Source organism: Oryctolagus cuniculus, chromosome 11 (genome assembly GCF_964237555.1).
Source record: "Oryctolagus cuniculus chromosome 11, mOryCun1.1, whole genome shotgun sequence".
NCBI lineage: Eukaryota > Metazoa > Chordata > Mammalia > Lagomorpha > Leporidae > Oryctolagus > Oryctolagus cuniculus.
Window position 1 is genome coordinate 95874218 of NC_091442.1, and position 17237 is coordinate 95891454.

The 17237-nt window shown below is 41.5% G+C and overlaps 1 protein-coding gene and 1 long non-coding RNA gene across 4 annotated transcripts in view; one reads left to right on the forward strand and one right to left on the reverse strand.

Annotated features, from left to right (window-relative positions):
- Nucleotides 1-17237, reverse strand: part of EEA1 (early endosome antigen 1) — a 472296-nt gene that overhangs the window by 195864 nt on the left and 259195 nt on the right. The window lies entirely within an intron of this gene.
- Nucleotides 1-17237, forward strand: part of LOC138844407 (uncharacterized) — a 45634-nt gene that overhangs the window by 18782 nt on the left and 9615 nt on the right. The window contains exon 2 of the long non-coding RNA XR_011380193.1: nt 16157-16416. This is a non-coding gene — a long non-coding RNA (uncharacterized lncRNA). The remainder of the gene's footprint in view (nt 1-16156; nt 16417-17237) is intronic.

The window sequence follows — 17237 nt, forward strand, 5'->3', positions numbered from 1 at the left end:
CTTAATATCAGACAAAATAGACTTTAACACAAAAACTGTTAAAACAGACAAAGAAGAGCACTATGTAATGATTAAGGGATCAATTCAACAGGAAGATGTAACTATTATAAAAGTATATGCACCTAATTACAGGGCACCTGGCTATTTAAAAGAAATGTTAATGGATATAAAGGGAGACATAGCCTCAAATACAATAATAATTGGGGACTATAATATCCCACTTTCAGCACTGGACAGATCAAACAGACAGAAAATCAACAAGGAAACAACAGAGTTAATTGACACTGTAGACCAATGAACCTAACAGATATCTACAGAACTTTCACCCTATAGTTATAGCATACACATTCTTCTCAATAGTACATGTAAACAAATGAAAAAGGCAATACAACATGTCAAAATTTATGGGATGGGGCCGGTGCTGTGGCACAGTAGGGTTAATCCTCTGCCTGCAGCACCAGCATCCCATATGGGCACTGGTTCTAGTCACAGCTGCTCCACTTGCAATCCAGCTCTCTGCTATGGTCTGGGAAAGCAGTAGAAGATGGCCCAGGAGCTTGGGTCCCTGCACCTGCATAGGAGACCAGAAAGAAGCACCTGGTCCCTGGCTTCAGATTGGCCCAGCTTCGGTCATTGCAGCCATTTGGGCAGTGAACCAATGGAAGGAAGACCTTTCTCTCTGTCTCTCCCTCTCACTGTCTATAATTCTACCTCTCAAATAAAATAAATGTAATATTTAAAAAGAAACTTATGGGATACAGCAAAAGCAGCGTTAAGTGGAAAGTTTATAGCACTTGGTGCCAATATCTGGAAACTGAAGATGGCCCAAGTCCTTAGGCCCCCTGAACCCACGTGGGAGACCCAGAAGAAGCTCCTGGCTCTTGGCTTCAGATCGGTGCAGCTCTGGCCATTGTGGTCAAGTGGAGAGTGAACCAGCGAATGAAAGACCTCTCTCTCTCTCTCTTTCTCTCTCTCTCTCTCTCTCTCTCTCTCTCTCTTTCTCTGCCTCTCCTCTCTCTGTGTAACTCTGAATTTCAAATGAATAAATAAATCTTAAAAAAAAATCTGGAAAGGCACCAAATAAATGAGCTATCAGTGCATCTCAAGGACCTACAAAAACAATAGCAAACCAAACCCAAAACTAGTAGGAAAAAAGAAAAAATTAAAAATAGAGAGGAAATAAACAAAATTGAAAACAAAAAAACTTTATACAAAAAAATCAGCAAAACAAAGAGCTGGCTTTTGGAAAAGAATATGTCGCTCCCCCTCTTCGTGGAGGAACGACACCAAACCCTGCCTAGGCTTCATATCCGAGTCACGGCACCATTATGTCGCTCCCCCTCTTCATGGAGGAACGACACAGGACCCTGCGCTGTTCTTTCGTCTGCTCGGCCCTCCCCGGGTTTGCTGCTGGTTCTTCCCGGGTTGGCTACTATCCCTTCCACCTCCGTGGAAGGGCAGTTCCCCCTGGCCACATTCCCCACTTCCGCAGGGGAGCGGCACACCGCCGGCCGGCTCTACTCGGGGGCTGCACAGGTGTTCCTTCAGCTAGATGTTCCCCATAGATGTTCCTGGTGCATGCCGTCTCTCTCCTCCTTTATAGTCCTCCTCCGCCAATCCCAACTCGGCTGCCCACACGCCAAGTACGCTGCTCTCCAATCAGGAGCAAGTCCTACAGTTTATTGGTTGAACTGGAGGCAGCTGTGCGGAAGCTGTTTACTTCTCTCCCAACGCCATATTGTGCGAGAGCAGATGCATAGAATAAGTCTTAATTCCAGTAACTCAGTCTAGTCCGGTTGCTCCCCACAGAATAAATAAAATTCACACACCACTGGCCCAACTCACCAAAAAAAATAGAGAAGACCCAAATCAATAAAATTAGAATTGAAAAAGGAAATGTAACAATAGACACCACAGATGTACACTGCTACATCCCCAGTGCCTAGAGTAGTGTGTGTCTTATAGTATACACTCAAATGTTCATATGGCTTTCACTTTAAGAATACCTTTCTTTGAGGTTAGCACTGTGGCACAGCAGGTTAAAGCTCCAGCCTGCAGCATCCACATCCCATTTGGGCACCAGTTCATGTCCCAGCTGCTCCACTTCTGATATAGCTCTCTGCTGTGGCCTGGAAAAGCAGTAGAAGATGGCCCAAGTTCTTAGGCTCCTGCACGCACATGGGAGACCTGGAAGAAGCTCCTGGCTCCTGGCTTCAGATCAGCTCAGGTCAGTTCCAGTCATTTGGGGAGTGAACCAGAGGATGGAAGACTCCTCTCTATCTCTGGCTCTACCTCTCTCTGTAACTCTATTTTTCAAATAAATAAAATAAATCTTTTTAAAAATACCTTTTTGTGAAGAGATGAATGGAAATTATATGGGATGAAGTAATAAAACCAGCAGCTACTGTAGAAAATCTAATAACCACTCAGTCTGATGGTCAAAATGGAAAGGATGCAACTTGAGTTTATAGAGGAGAAAAATATTTTTCCCTTTTTTTTCATTGTCTGAAGTCCTGCAATTAAGACTGAGAAACAGTGGATTAATAAGGGAAAAAGACATCCTTCCTAGAAAAGATGTGAAACCTAAAGCAAATAGGCCCACAAGTTCATGTAACACTTTAAACAAAGAGTGACTGGGGCTAGCGTTGTGGCTTAGCAGGTAATGCCATCTGCTGTGACACCAGCATCCCTTATGGGTAGCATATCCTGGTTGCTTTACTTCTGATCCAGCTCCTCATTGATGGCCTAGGAAATGCAATGAAAGATGGCCCAAATGTTTGGGCCCCTACCACCCAAGTGGGAGACTTGTCTGAAACTCCTGGTTTCAACCTGGTCCAGCCCAGACTATTGCGACCATCTGGGATGTGAACCAATAGATGGAAAACCTTTCTCTCTGTGTGTATCTACCTCTCTATATATAATTCTGTCTTTAAAATAAATAAATAAAACTTTTTAAAGAGTGGTTAACAGTGCAAATAGGACAAGACAAAGAAAAAGCATTTTGTGCTTCTAAAAGCAGCAAAGTATGGAAGGTGAATATATGAGGGAAACTTACAGAAGGTAATGGTGTTTGTGCAAATGTATCTCAGTGCTAACTCTGTCTTCTTCATGGCCATAAAGCTTACCAGCAGAGGAAATTGATGACAGTCCTCTTTTATAGGAGTTTCTGCTTTTATATGATAAAGAAGCTCTGGAATGTTTCTTTCTGCCCTCTTGAATCTTCAATGCATTTAGCACAAAATGATCCTTATGCCAAAGTGGCATATTTGAGGGTGGCATATTTAGATTCCTTTCAAATGGTTTGTAAAAGAGAGTAGGGAGGGATGAAGAACCAAATATAGACTCTGAAGTTGACCACAAAAAATCACCCCATCAGGAAGTTCCTTGTTATTCAGCCATTTGACTTTCATTGTGGGTACTTACATTGAAAACTTGTTCATATTTTTGACAAGATGTTAAGGCTTTTATCTAGATAGTCTTAAATCACCAGATCAATAATACAGTAATTCCCTTCTATTCAAACCATTTAGTCTTTGGACAAAATGAAGGAACTGATTAAGATAAATTTGACAGCCATACATACATAAGGATTTCGCTTTTTCAATGAAAGACATTTCATATCATAGTGAAGAAATTTGACTCTTTGCATCCTCAAAAAATGCCATATACTATGCATTTTCATTTTTCTATAGCATAGAAATGTGTTATTGTACTTTCAATTCTCTGGTGGCATTTGCAAAATAAGGTAGTAACTCCCATAAATTTTAAAACTTATAATATTTTTATGCTATGATTTTATTTACTTATATATTTATTTGAAAAGCAGAGAGAAAGAGAGAGGGGGACAGAGACGGACAGAGAGCTGAGCTTCTGTCTGCTAGTTAACTCCCCAAATGCCCATAACAGCCAGTTCTGAGCCAGGCCAAAACCAGGAGCACAAAACTCATTCTGGGTCCCCCACTTGAGTGGAAGGTGTCCAAGTACTTGAGCCATCACCTGATGTGCCCTAGGGTGTGCTTTAGCATGAAGCTGGATCAGAAATGAAGCTAGGACTCAAACGCAGGCAATCCAATATTGAGTTCAGTCATCCCAAGCAAGGACTTCACCACTACACCAAATCCCCAGCTCCTATTTTATTTCTACTTGTTGAATATAACAGACAAATAAGTATTGTGGTAGTGATTGGAAAATTTATTCTATAAAGGACCAGACAGGACATATTTTAGGCTTCAGGGTCATAGGGTCTCTGTTGCAGTCACTCAGCTCTGCTATTATAGTGTGAAACAGCTATGGATAATAACTAAACAAATGAGCTTGACTGTATTCTGATAAAACCTTATCAAAGGACACTAAAAATTAAATATCAGGGGCTGGCACTGTGGCATAATAGGCTAAGCTTCCACTTGTGGCACCAGAATCCCATATGGGCACCAGTTCAAGTCCTGCCTTCTCCTCTTCCAAACAAACTCTCTGCCTATGGCCTGGGAAGCAGTGGGGGATGGCCCAAGTGCTTGGGCACTGGCACCCATGTGGGAGACTCAGAAGAACTTCCTGGTTCCTGGCTTTGGATGGGCTCAGGTCTGGCCATTACAGCCATTTAGGGAGTGAATCAGTGGATGGAAGACGTTCATCTCTGTCTCTCCCTCTCTCTGTCTACAAATTTCTTCTCAAATAAATAAATAAAATCTTTCTAAAAATTAAATGTCATATACTTTTCATGTGTCATAAAATTATTCTGTTGATTTTTTCTATAATAATTTAAAAGGCAGAAAAAATTCTTAGCTTGTGGTTATACAAAAATAGGTAGGCAACAACATTGAGTCCATGGACTATAGTTTGCAAATAAATTTTGTTTACAAAATGTAGGTACAAAGTTTAAAGAAAAAGGAATGACACTCTGTGAAGTCTTTTGTATATCCATCCTTCAAACATATGTCTTTCCCATTCATTTTTACTTGGTCCCTTTCTTTTTGTTAGATGGGCTAATAGGCAGTTAAGTCACATCCCTGTTGGAATGAGAAAAGGGAGAAATCACTTTAAGAATGTACAAAATGCTTGCTTCTCCCCAAAAGCCATCTTTAGCAAGACAAAAGTACCACTCTCACTGCTCTGGGTTTCTAGTTTTAATGAAGTTACCAATCATGCCCTTCTGATGGCTTTGTTGTTTTATCATGAGCAAGCTAGACAGGATTACAATTGCATCCTTTGATTATTAGCTGCAGTTGTGTTTTTTTTTCCCAAAAAATTGTGCTTAAAAGACCCCACAGACACAGTTTCTCAGGTCTTCCTCTCTTGGAGCCCCACTCCTGGCTGCTGTGGCAGGATGTTTCTGACTTAAATAAATCTTACTTTGCTCACTGCTTTGTCCACATGGAAATTCTTCTACCTGAGACAGGAACCAAGGTCACTTTTCATCGTTGCTGTTTTCCCCATAACAATAAGATCATATATAAATGCACAAAACATATTTTTGGTTTATCTGGTTTTACCTTTTATAAACAAACCTCATGACCAGCTTTTTTTTTGCTCTAATTTAAGGATTTTTGATTCAAATATATTGATCTAAATAGCTGCATTTCATCCATTTTCTGTGCTGTACAAAGGGTCTTTATTGAAAGACTAAGAGAGGATAGAGGACTTCTATCTACTAGTTCACTCCCCAAATAGCTGCAATGGCCAGGGCTGGGCCAAACCAAAGCCAGGAGCCAGGAGCTTTTTCTGGGTCTCCCTCATATGTGCAGGGCTCAAGTACTTGGGCCATCTTTTGCTGCTTTCCCAGGCACATTAGCAGGGAGCTGGACCAGAAGTAGAGCAGCTGGGACTCAAACTGGTGTCCATATGGGATGCCGGTTCTGCAAGTGACAGCTTTACCCTCTATGCCACAACACCAGGCCCTGCTTGACTTCTGATCCAGCTTCCTACCCATGGACCTGGGAAAGTAGTGGAGGATGGCCCAGATACTTGGGCCCTTGCCTCCCTCTCCCATATGGGATACTCAGATGGAGCTCTAAGCTCTTGGCTTCAGCTTGGCCCAGGCTTGGCCATTGCTGCCATTTGAGGAGTGGACCAGTGAATAGATTTTTCTCTTTCTCTCTCCCTCTCTATTACTCTGCCTTTCAAATAAATAAAACTTTTTTAAAAAAAGAAATTATTCATGAATTTTGAAATATTTTTCACCAAAATAAACTTACCTTTTAATTCCATTTTTTTCACATACTTTGTGAAGTCTATTCATAAATATGAAATTTAGGTGAATGTCTTTTTTTTGTGTATTACTATGTTTTTCTATATTTGCCAGTTAACTATTATATTTTTATAAAAAGTCTTGATATCTGCCAGGGCAAGTCTCACCAATTTGGGGTGGTTTTTTTTTTTTTTTTTTTTTTTTTTTTTTTTGCGTAATTTTATTAGCATTAGCTCTTTCTTTGCTCATGATATAAATTTTATAAATATTTTTGGCAGATTCCATAAAAAATAATCTATTGAGACTTTAATGAAAATCAATTTGAATTATTTGAATTAATATAATCAAGTTAGGGAGAACTAAATCTTTAAATGTTTATCTATTTGAAAGGCACAGTGACAAAGAGAGACCGAAGAGACAGAGATCTTTCATCCATGTGTTCACTCCTCAAATGGGTGCTTTGGGGGTGGGGCTGGGCCAGATTGAAGTCAGGAGTCAGGAACTCCATGCTGGTCTCCCACATGGGTGGCAGGGGCCCAAGCACTTGAACCACCTTCTGCTGTTTCCCAGCTGCCAGGACTCTAACTAGCTCTCTGCTATGGGGTGCCAATATTTCAAGTGGCAGTTTAAGCTGCTGCACCACAATGCTGGCCCCAAAATCTTCAAATATTGAATCCTATAATTTATAAACATGTTTTGTCTCTCCATTTATTTGGATCATCTTTAATACCACCCAGTATAGTTTTACATTTATTAAAAATTATCTGATGCCAGTGTTGTGTTGTAGCAGGTTAAGCCACCACCTACAATGCCATAGTCCCATATGGGCGCCAGTTCATGTCCCAGCTGCTCCTCTTCTAATCCATTTCCCTGCTAATGCACCTGGGAAAGCAGTGGAAGATGGCCCAAGTGTTTGGGCCCTTGCCATCCACAGGAGAGACCTGGAAGAAACTCCTGGATCCTGGCATGGCCCTGGCCCAGCCCTCACAGTTATACCCATTTGGGGAATGAACCAGCAGATGGAAGACATTTCTCTCTATCTGTCTGTCCCTCTATGTAACTCTGCCATTCAAATAAATAAATAAATCTTCTTTAGAAATGATCTTACACTTCTTTGGTAAAAATATTGGATGAGCATTTAGCCTAGCAATTAAAAGGCCCACATCTCAGATAAGAGTACATGGGTTTGATACTTGACTCCAGCTTCCTGCCAATAGAAATCCTGGGAGGCAGCAGTGATGGCTAAAGCTGTGAGTTATTGAGCTACTTGAGTTATGGCCCAGGAAACAGGAACAGAATATGCAACATGTCCAGGTTTTACTTTTAAGCTCCCTGAGCTTCCTTAAGTTCTTCCCATGAAGGAGAGAAAGCTGGAACTGGAGAAGCCATCTGTCTTGGGCCAATGATAGAATCAGACCCGTCAAACTTAGCAAATAAAAATACAGAACATCTAGTTAATTCTGATTTTTTGATAAACAAGGAATATATGCAATATTTGAACACAGAGAGATCTAAGATACATTGTCTAGAGAGAATAGGGTAAGGAGAACAGTGTATATACACTGGCTAATGACTTGACACTAGCTTATATTTAGAAAACAATGTTTTAAATATGCTCGTTCCAGCTGTGGCATGAATAATGATTTAGAGAGGGAAGACAGACTTTGCTATTTTCATCTAGGCAAAAGACAATGATGGCTACTCTAGAACGGAGAATTCAAAATGGAGAAGTGTATACAAAGATAAATTGAATATCAATGCATTTATTCTACAGATATACTAAATTTTTATAACTGATTTCCATAGTTAGAAGAGTATAAAAATGTGTGGAAATTTTATTTTCTTAATAATAAATTCCTGCAATGTTTTCATGGGGAAGATGGATATGTTTGACTTTCAAGAAATAAGAAAAAATTTGTATGTTTAGGAAAAAAACCAAAAAGTTAAAAGGTAAATACAACTGTGAGAAACTTAGTTCCAATACATGTGCTGGACAAGAGTTAATATCCCCAACACAGGACATTTTTACTTTGTTATTAGAATTTTTAAACAGAAGAAATTAAACTATAACATCAAAGATAGTAGCTTAAAATGGAAACAAACTCAGAAACTACTGCATAGCAAATTAAACAATCAATAAAGAGACATCAGACAGAATGGGAGAAATAGTTGCAACCTACTTATTTGACAAAGTATTTTTTTTTCCCTAAGGGAGTCTTTATTTGCTCTTTCGTGAGAATGCTGCCTTTCCTTAGATAGCTAGCAGTACTCCATTTCTTTCTGATTTCCCAGGTATGTTCTCTTCCCCAATGTCCTTAGTTCTGCAGTTCTGTGTGTTTTTTTTTTTATTTAGTAAATATAAATTTCCAAAGTACAGTTTATGGATTACAATGGCTTCCCCTCCCCCATAATTTCCCTCCCATTCTCACCCCTCCCATCTCCCGCTCCCTCTCCCATTCCATTCACATCAAGATTCATTTTCAATTATCTTTATATACAGATCAATTTAGTATATATTAAGTAAAGATTTCATCAGTTTGCACCCACACAGAAACACAAAGTGTAAAATACTGTTTCAGTACTAGTTATAGCATTACTTCACATTGGACAACACATTAAGGACAGATCCCACATGAGAAGTAAGAACACCGTGACTCCTGTTGTTGACTTAACAATTTGACACTCTTGTTTATGGCATCAGTAATCTCCCTAGGCTCTAGCCATGAGTTGCCAAGGCTATGGAAGCCTGTTGAGTTCGCCGACTTCGATCTTATTCCAACAGGGTCATAGTCAAAGTGGAAGTTCTCTCCTCCCTTCAGAGAAAGGTACCTCCTTCTTTGATGGCCCCATTCTTTCCACTGGGATCTTACTCGCGGAGAGCTTTCATTTAGTTTTTTGGTTTTTTTTGTTTGTTTGTTTGTTTGTTTTTTGTTTTTGTTTTTTTTTTGCCAGAGTGTCTTGGCTTTCCATGCCTAAAATAATCTCATGGGCTCTTCAGCCAGATCCAAATGCCTTAAGGGCTGATTCTGAGGCCAGAGTGCTATTTAGGACATCTGCCATTCTATGAGTCTGCTGTGTATCCCGCTTCCCAGGATGGATCGTTCTCTCCCTTTTGGATTCTATCAGTTAGTATTAGCAGACACTAGTCTTGTTTGTGTGATCCCTTTGACTCTTAGACCTATCAGTGTGATCAATTGTGAACTGAAATTGATCACTTGGACTAGTGAGATGGTATTGGTACATGCCACCTTGATGGGATTGTATTGGAATCCCCTGGCATGAATCTAACTCCACCATTTGGGGCAGGTCTGATTGAGCATGTCCCAAATTGTACATCTTCTCCCTCTCTTATTCCCACTGTTATATTTAACAGGGATCACTTTTCAGTTAAAATTTAAACACCTAAGAATAAATGTGTGTTAATTACAGAGTTCAACCAATAGTACTAGAAAAAACAAACAAAGAGAAAATACTAAAATGGATAAAGTATTACACTGTACATCAACAGTCAGCACAAGAGCTGATCAAGTCACTGTTTCTCATAGTGTCCATTTCACTTCAACAGGTTTCCCCTTTGGTGCTCGGTTAGTTGTCGCCGATCAGGGAGAATATATGATATTTGTCCCTTTGGGACTGGCTTAATTCACTCAGCATAATGTTTTCCAGATTCCTCCATTTTGTTGCAAATGACTGGATTTCACTGGTTTTGACTGCTGTATAGTATTCTATAGAGTACATATCCCATAATTTCTTTATCCAGTCTACTGTTGATGGGCATTTGGGTTGGTTCCAAGTCTTAGTTCTTGTGAATCGAGCTGCAATAAACATTAAGGTGCAGACAGCTTTTTTGTTTGCTAATTTCATTTCCTTTGGGTAAATTCCAAGGAGTGGGATGGCTGGGTTGTATGGTAGGGTTATATTCAGGTTTCTGAGGAATCTCCAGACTGACTTCCATAGTGGCTTAACCAGTTTGCATTCCCACCAACAGTGGGTTAGTGTCCCTCCCCCACCCCCCATCCTCTCCAGCATCTATTGTTGGTAGATTTCTGAATGTGAGCCATTCTAACTGGGGTGAGGTGAAACCTCATTGTGGTTTTGATTTGCATTTCCCTGATTGATAGTGATCTTGAACATTTTTTCATGTGTCTGTTGGCCATTTGGATTTCCTCTTTTGAAAAATGTCTATTGAGGTCCTTGGCCCATCTCTTAAGTGGGTTGTTTGTTTTGATGTTCTGGAGTTTCTTGATTTCTTTGTAGATTCTGGTTATCAACCCTGTATCTGTTGCGTAGTTTGCAAATATTTTTTTCCATTCTGTCGGTTGCCTCTTCACTCTCCTGACTGTTTCTTTTGCAGTACAGAAACTTCTCAATTTGATGCAATCCCAAATGTTAATTTTGGCTTTGACTGCCTGCGCCTCCAGGGTCTTTTCTAGGAAGTGTTTGCCGGTACCTATATCTTGCAGGGTTTCTCCAATGCTCTCTAATAATTTGATGGCGTCAGGTTGTAGATTTAAGTCTTTAATCCATGTTGAGTGGATTTTTGTGTAAGGTGAAAGGTAAGGGTCTTGCTTCATGATTTTGCACGTGGAAATCCAGTTTTCCCAGCACCATTTATTGAATAGACTGTCCTTACTCCAGGGATTGGTTTTGGATCCTTGATCAAATATAAGTTGGCTGTAGATGTTTGGATTAATTTCTGGTGTTTCAATTCTGTTCCATTGGTCTATCCATCTGTTTCTGTACCAGTACCATGCTGTTTGGGGCAACTCAGAAAACTCAACAACAAGCACAACAAAAGCCAACCCAGTTAAGAAATGGGCAAAGGACCTGAACAGACAGTTCTCAAAAGAAGAAATAAAAATGGCTAAGAAATATGTGAAAAAATGTTCAGTATCATTGTCCATGTAAATCAAAATGACAATGAGATATCATATCACCCATGTCAGAATGGCTATTATCAAAAAGAACAGAGAGCAACAACTGCTGGTGAAGATGTGCAGAAAGGAGAATTCTTGTACAGGTTGGTGAAAATGTAAGTTACTGCAGCCACTGTGGAAAAGAGTAAGGAGATTTCTTAAGAAACTAGAAATAAACTTGCCATATGATCCTGCAATCCCACTGCTGGCTATATCCCTAAAAGCTATGAACTCATTGTATCAAAGAGATACCTGCTCCACCCTATTTATAGCAGCACCATTCACAATAGCCAAAATACGGAATCTTCCAAGGTGTCTATCATTAGATGAATGGATAAAGCAAATGTGGTACTTACACACAATGGAATATTATTAAGGTATAAAAATGAAAGATCTTGTCATTTACAGCAAAATGGATGGAGTTGGAGGGTATCATTTTGAGTGAAATAAATGAAACACAGAAAGACTAACACTGCATGTTCTCCATTTATGTGAGAGTTAAAATTAAAAAAAGTAATTCCTAGATTCTGCTTCCACAATAATTTTTATGACTTTTATATGCATTGCTAAATTACTCTTAAAAATAATAGTGTTATAGTGGCAACATAAGGTGCAAATAATTACACGATGTTGTCTACTGTATTTGGAACACTAGATTGGATATTGGATATATTAATAATAGTTCTGAAAAAGTGTGTGCAATTGAAAGATTGTGAAAAGTAGATTCACATAAAATCACAGTTGCTCCTAATTCATTCTTGCCAAAATATGCAATTTCAAGATTTAAATTTGTATTACCTGGCACACAATATATACTTCATATGTTTTGATGAACAAAAATTTATCTTTTATGAAAAATAAATTTTTGAAAAAATTAAAACAGAAACGCAAATTAAATCTGATTAGGCTAATACTTTCACATGTACCAGGTGCTTTGCTAATTGCTTTTACACATATTATCTCATTATGTTCTAATTGCAACAATAGAAATCATTATTATTTTTCTCATTTAGCAGGGGGGGAAAATGGGGCCTGAAAGAGTTAAGCAAGTTGCCTTAGGCCACACAACTAATAAAAGGTGTAGCCAGCATTTAAAATTATGATTAACCTCCCCATGCCATACTGCATTCAAACCTTCAAAAATAAATAAAGGAATCTGTTATTGAGGTGAGTGTCCGGTGTAGTAGTTAAGATGTCACTTGGGGCCGGTGTCATGGCTCACTAGGCTAATCCTCCGCCTGCGGCGCCGGCACCCCAGGTTCTAGTCCTGGTCAGGGCGCCGGATTCTGTCCCGGTTGCTCCTCTTCCAGTCCAGCTCTCTGCTGTGGCCAGGGAAGGCAGTAGAGGGTGGCCCAAGTGCTTGGGTCCTGCCCCGACATGGGAGACCAGGAGAAGTACCTGGCTCCTGGCTTCAGATCAGCGCGGTGTGCCAGCCGCAGCGTGCCGCTGGAGCAGCCATTGTGGGGTGAACCAATGGAAAAGAAAGACCTTTCTCTCTCTCTCTCTCTCTCTCTCTCTCTCACTGTCCACTCTGCCTGTCAAAAAAACAAAAAACAAAACAAAACAAAGATGTCATTTGGAATACTTGCATCCTGTATTGGAATGCCTGTATTCAAGTCTAGGCTCTGTTAATGATCCAGCTTCCTGCTAATGCACATCCTGGGAGGCAATAGTGATGGCTCAACTGTTTGAGTCTCTGCCACTCACACAGGAGATCCAGATTGGATTCCCAGTTTCTGGCTTCAACCCGACCCAACCCTGGCTGTTTGGGGAGTGAACCAATGGAAGGGAGATTTTTGTCGCTCTCCTTGTCTTTCTTTCAAATAAATAAATATTTTTTCAAAAAATATAGCTTGTCATTAAACAACTGTTCAATTTAAATTTTTTAATATTTTGTTATGAAAAATTTTACATGTAGAAATAATGAAATAAAGCCTTATTCACATAACAATCAGCTTTAGTAAGTATTTACCTCTTCTACTCTTTTTTTGTCAATCTCCCAAAATCCATACTTTTTTTTAAAAAAGATAATATTTTAAAACAAATATGATATCATGTCTCCTTACCTATGAATACTTCTAACATGTAAAAACTTAAAAAAAATCACACAAACATTGTCATACCCTAAATGACTAATAAGTTCTTAATGTTTTTAATACGCAGCCCTGTCGCTCCCCCCTTCACAGAGGGACGACACAGGACCCTGTGCTGTTCTTTTGTCTGCTCAGCCCTTCCCGGGTTTGCTGCTGGTTCTTCCAGGGTTGGCTGCCGATCCCTTCCACCTCCGTGGAAGGGCGGCTCCCCCTGCCACTTTCCCCACTTCCGCGAGGGAGCAGCACACTGCCGGCCGGCTCTCTCGGGGGCTGCTCAGATGTTATCTGGATGTTCCTCTTAGATGATCCTGGTGCATGTTGTCTCTCTCCTCCTTTATAGTCCTCTTCCACCAATCCCAACTCTGCTACCCACACGCCAAGTACGCTGCTCTCCTCCAATCAGGAGCAGGATCAGCTCCTGCAGGTTATTGGTCGAACTGGAGGCAGCTGTGTAGAAGTTGTTTACTCCTCTCCCAGCGCCATATTGTGGGAGAGCAGATGCATAGAATAAGTCTTAATTCCAGTAACTTAGTCTAGTCTGAGTTGCTCTCCACACAGCCCAAGTTCGATTTGTCTGGACTGTCTCAAATGTATCTTTTATATCTACTCAAATAAAAGTTCAAACACAGTGCATATATTATAGATGCTGGATAGTCTCCTAAGTCTCTTGATTTATAAGAGTTCCCTTTCCTTTGTTTTCCCGCCATTTCCTGATGTCTTCAGCTCAGGCACCATGAATTAACTTTGTGACTTAAAAAAAAAAAAGTAGGGCTGCTTTCATTTTGAGCAGGATCTTCTGGACTGGGCTGACAGTATCTTCCTGGTGCCAGTTACAAGTTAATCCCTCCCATGTTTCCTGTCATCTGTAGCTGATTCAAGAGGCTGGGTTAACTTCAGTTCAGGACTTTCTTTCTTCTTTCTCTTTCTCGCTTTCTTTCTTTTGACAGAGTTACAGAGAGAGAGAGACAGAGAGACAGAGAGAGATCTTCCATCTGCTAGTTCAATCCCCCAGATGGCCACAACGGCCAGTGCTGGGCCAGGTAGAAGCCAGGAGCCAGGAGCCGGGAGGCAGGAGCTCCCTGCTGGTCTGCCACATGGGTGGCAGGGATCCAAACACTTGGACCGTCTTCTGTTGCTTTTCCCAGGCCATCAGCAGGGAGCTAGATCAGAAGTGGAGCAGCTGGGACTTGAACCAGTGCCTGTATGAGATGCTGGCATTACAGTCAGCTGCTTTATCTGCTAGGGTATATATTGGCCCAGGTTCAGGTTTTCAAAAAACATTTTAGGTGACAAGTATAGGCCACAGGTGAAGTAATCATTTACCTTTAAAACAAACTGTGTAATTAATTCATTAAATGCAGTTTATCGGTGATTATAATCCTTAAACTGCTCTTTCTTCTCTAGTATTGCTTTTTTTTTTTTTTTTGGACAGGCAGAGTGGATAGTGAGAGAGAGAGATAGAGAGAAAGGTCTTCCTTTGCCGTTGGTTCACCCTCCAATGACCCTCCAATGGCCGCCACGGCTGGCGCGCTGCGGCCAGCGCAACACGCTGATCCGAAGGCAGGAGCCAGGTGCTTCTCCTGGTCTCCCATGGGGTGCAGGGCCCAAGCACTTGGGCCATCCTCCACTGCCTTCCCGGGCCACAGCAGAGAGCTGGCCTGGAAGAGGGGCAACCGGGACAGAATCCGGCGCCCCGACCGGGACTAGAACCCGGTGTGCCGGCGCCGCTAGGTGGAGGATTAGCCTAGTGAGCCGTGGCGCCGGCTCTAGTATTGCTTTCAAACAAGCGAAAGTCTTCTCAGTCCCTGGAGGACTCTCAGTGCAGATTCCTTACCTTAGGGTCACTCTTCCATGTGAGAAGAGGCTCGCATTTCAGCTATGAAAAATTCCAGTCCTGTCTAAATTAAACTCCAATTTCTCTTCCATTTCAAATCTTTCCATCTCTCTTCCAAGGACCAGCACTGAGTCAATGGCACAGTGCTTGTTCTTTTAGTCCATTTGGTGGACAGCCTCCACCGTGTCCCCTGGTACCCTCCTGTCCAGCCAGATGGTGGCAGTGTAACTTGCCCTGGGGTCCTCACCCTCCTCCTAGGGGTGGCTCCGAACTGCTTCTAGTCTCTGGAGTTGTCTACACCACTCAACCTTCAGGGAACCCTGCTCAGGATTTTCCCACACACTCACTTACATTCCACTCCTGCAGTAGCACAGGAGGGTGTGCACATTCCCCCGTGTCAGCAAGCTCGTTTTGAGAAATCCACAGCACAGGATCTTTTGTGGATCCTGTCCCCACAGGGTTCTCTTACTGCATCTGCTCATTTGGGTCTATCCCATATAGAAGAGGGATGATGCTACCATGCGCTCTCTTCTTGTTACGTGTGCCCCTAAGAATGCACCTGCCCTGACGAATATCTGGCCTTCCTCCTCCCTAGGCTGTTGGGAGTGCAGATTGCTGAACTAAGGTCCAGGCACATATGTTGAGAAGTCTTCTTGAAAATTTGGAGCTACTTCTTACCCATTATTGGCACTATTAAAGGTTTATCTTACATTTAGAGGCCACAGGAAAATCTTAAACTGCAACCATACAAGTCTATGACTATGTATATTTTTCACTTCAATTTACAAAGCAGTTTTTGCTAAACATACAGAATTTTGTAGTTTATTTTTAAATGAATGACTTACAGAAAAGCAAAAATTAGATAATATCCTGCAGGACGTGTGTCCTTACATCAGCGGAATGTTAGGAAACATCATGCATGTGATCTAATAAACTCTTATCTCTGCCCTTATGCCAGAAGAGTAGACTGGGTTGGCAAACCAAAAAAGTAAGAAAGAAACTTTGCAGCACACTCTGACGCTCAGGGGTCACCATGGAGTTAGAAGATTGCATCCAGCAGGACAGAGACTGCAGAGACCGTGGGAGCTTTGTGAGCCGCCCCAGTGACGCCCACTCTTTGCCTCTCCAGGGCCTGCTGTCGGGCTTGGCCTGTGAGGGATATGGGAACTGAAGCCTTCCCAAGCTGTCGCAGACCGGGTGGCAGCAGCTCCAATGGAGACCTCAGATGGTGGGATGAAGACGATGCCGAAGATGAAAAGAACACTCACTAACAGAATTAGTTCAGGTGGACCATCTGCAAAGCGGCCAACCATCATCATCATAACAGTAGCTTTTATGACATTTTCACAACTGCTATTCTATCTGCATTACTACTGACATTTAAGCAAGGTTTGTGCTCTCATTGGAAAATGCATTCATTTTGTTTCCCAGGACATTTTTGCCAGAGAAAACTGTTTCTACTGAAGAATGACAAAATAAGTGCTTAGAAATTAAATTTGTTTTCTCAAGTAAGAAATAAAACTCGGAAAATGGAAATAAAACAGAATACTAAATTCAGGCTATGGAACTACAATAGAATATTAATGATGTGCAAAATCCTCTAAGTTGGCAGCTGAGTTTTTATTTTCTTTTTTTTTAAAGATAAACTTTCTTTTTTTTTTTCTTTTTGACAGGCAGAGTTAAACAGTGAGAGAGACAGAGAGAAAGCTCCTCCTTTTTCCATTGGTTCACCCCCGAAATGGCCACTACGGATGGTGCGCTGGACCTGGGCCATCCTCCACTGCCTTCCCAGGCCACAGCAGAGAGCTGGCCTGGAAGAGGAGCAACCGGGACAGAATCCGGCGCCCCGATCGGGACTAGAACCCGGTGTGCCAGCGCCACAAGGCGGAGGATTAGCCTAGTGAGCCACGGCACTGGCCTCTTTTTTTTTTCTTTTTAAATATTTTATTTATTTATTTGAGAGGTAAAGTTACAAAGAGTGAGAGGGAAAGACAGAGAGAAAGGTCTTCCTTCCATTGGTTCATTCCCCAAATGGCCACAACGGCCGGAGCTGCACCAATCTGAAGGCAGGAGCCAGGTGTCTCTTCCCAGTCTCCCATGTGATTGCAGGGTCCCAGGCACTTAGGCCATCTTCTACTGCTTTCCCAGGCCAGAGCAGAGAGCTGTATTGGAAGAGAAGCAGCTGGGACTAGAACCAGTGCCCATATGGG